Consider the following 2,521-nt stretch of genomic DNA (forward strand, 5'->3'; position numbering starts at 1 on the left):
ATTACGCGATTAACAAACGTTTAGACGCTAATAAATAGTGCTTATGGCATGGATTAACTTAGACAGGCCCTTGGAAGGCCTAGGAACGCCAATCTGACTCTACAAAGCGCGTATGGTGATTTATGGAGAAATCTGCGGAACGATAAACGATAACGAATCAAAACCGTACAAAATACTGACAACGCCGACAACCACGAATTTTATACGTTTAATTTAAACCTATGGATTTCATTTTGCGAAATTTTCACTCTTTCGAATGTCACAACACGCAAACGTGAACTAAAAACGCGATGTTAGGAAACGCATCGACAACGAAACGGAAGCGACGGAGACGCCTGCCACCTCCGAAACTTACATTTTACGCTATAAATAGCTCCGTAATAAAATTTTAGCAACTGCAGTCGAAACCAGATCGAAAAACGGATTAAAACGGCCAATGACGCAAATTACGTGATTTTTACGCAACTGACGATCAAATGTCGACCACCGACCCTAATTTACGTGTTTTAATACTACAATTTTGTTATATGACACTAAACAACGTTCGGGGGCAAAAACGGGCTTCAAAAACGAGATCGGGCCATTCAAAATGCTGAGAAACGGGCTTGTGGGCCTTGGGCCCAAGCCCACAAAACCCTCACTATATAAAGGAAATTCAACCGAAACTTCCTCATTTCCCACCCACACTTTCTCTCTCTAACCCTCAAACTCTGTTTCTGCTCTCTCTCTCTAGAACCGGATTCCGGCAAACACCCGGCAAGAAGCCGGTGAAGCTCCGGCGGAGACGGCCGGTGACAGATGGCGGTGCGGCGGCGGAGCTGCCGTAGGCGGCGGAGGTCCGGCGAGGTTCCGGCGTCGTTTTTCCTTCCAAACACCCCTACCCCCGCTAAACCGAACGTTCCTGACTGTTAGGATCCGAGGCTCTTATGATTGTGCTTGTTTGTATGATTTGAACATTTAGAGTATATGAAATGATGTAAAGTGCAGCGGAAATGGATACAAACTGTATGAACACAATCAAGGAAGAAAATAGTTTGATAAACAAGTGCTTTTCATTGAGTTGAATGATTGAAAATACAAAGCAAATGATTACAGCATGTTTACAGAAACTAAGCTCCCCCTCAGCCAGATACCCCAAGGTTGGTTGCACAAGATGAAAGGATTGGACTGGAGAAGAAGAATCTACTCAGTCAATCAAATGTAACAGTACAGGGTACTGTTACATTTATAGGCAGTCCAAACCACTGAAGCATCTTGGCTGACGTCACCATGATAGTGACATCTAACGACCTAACAACCTATAAACACTGTTTTATACAAACTACTGATATACAACATCTGATAATCAGTATAATACAAACTTGAGATAACTACTGCTTCACGTTCCACTGTTGTAGCCTGAGCACTGATGTTGAACTTCAGTGCTTTCTTCAAAGGTGATCAGTCTTTGAGTGGGCATTGCTTGAGTCTTCAGTAGTACTTAGAAAACAGCAGTAGATAGAGCAACAGTGTTTGTCTTCAGCAGTCTTTTAGAGTATCATCAGTGTTTAGTTCATCAGTTGTTGTAGTGAGCAGCACTTTAAGATTCATCAGCTGTTAGAATACCACTGTCAAGGGGAAAGCAAAGAGTAAACTGCTACTTATTGATAGTCCACTGATGTGATCCGGTTTTGGCTTTACATTATCTGTTCCTCTGTTAGGGTTCAATCCCAACAATCTCCCCCTGGAACAGATAATGCCAAAACCCTTCATTATTCAGGACCTTTATTACTCATCAAGAGTGCTTTTGCATGATTCTTAAATTCAGCTTCAAATTCCTTTGCACTCTGGTCATCCTCATCCCTACACAGTGAAAGTTCAAGGAGATCCTGCAGATCTTCAACACTTAGGCCTAGTGCTTCTTTCCTTGATATGTACTTCACTTCGCCATTGGCTCTGACCAGGGTCAATACGTGGGTCTTTTGATCAGATATCCACTTTAGTATTTTTAAGCCAAATGGGTTTCTTGGGAGAGAATTATTCTTTGATGAGTTGAGGGAAGATGGCCTTGAAAACACATGCAGACTTTCAGACATTCTTTTGAAAGCTTCTTCAATGACTTTGTCTGCTGCAGCTATGTCTTCTGTAGTTTCTTGTTCAATAAGTTCTTGTCTTTCAATTTTTGTCTTGTCTTCTGCATTGTTTGGAGATGTAGGTTTGTTTAGTACCTTCTTAAGAAGGTTTTGAAGCTTTGATGAGATGTCTTCTTTCAGACCCAATTTTAAGATGGTGTCCTTGAGATACTCTGCTTCTTTTTCTTTGACCTCTTCTTCAGTTAGCTGTTTACCTTCATCTTGGTTTGACACAAGAGTAGGATTGTCTGCTGATTTTAACATTGTTTTGAGGTTTTCAATTTTCTGTTCAAGCTTCATCATTTGTTCTCTTTTCTTTGAAGCATCTGAAACAATTTTCTTCCTTTTCTTTAGCCTCTCATAGGCTTCATCAGTCTGCTGCCTAGACCATTTTGATATGGCTTCAGCAG

This window comes from Helianthus annuus, chromosome 8 (assembly GCF_002127325.2).
Source record: "Helianthus annuus cultivar XRQ/B chromosome 8, HanXRQr2.0-SUNRISE, whole genome shotgun sequence".
NCBI lineage: Eukaryota > Viridiplantae > Streptophyta > Magnoliopsida > Asterales > Asteraceae > Helianthus > Helianthus annuus.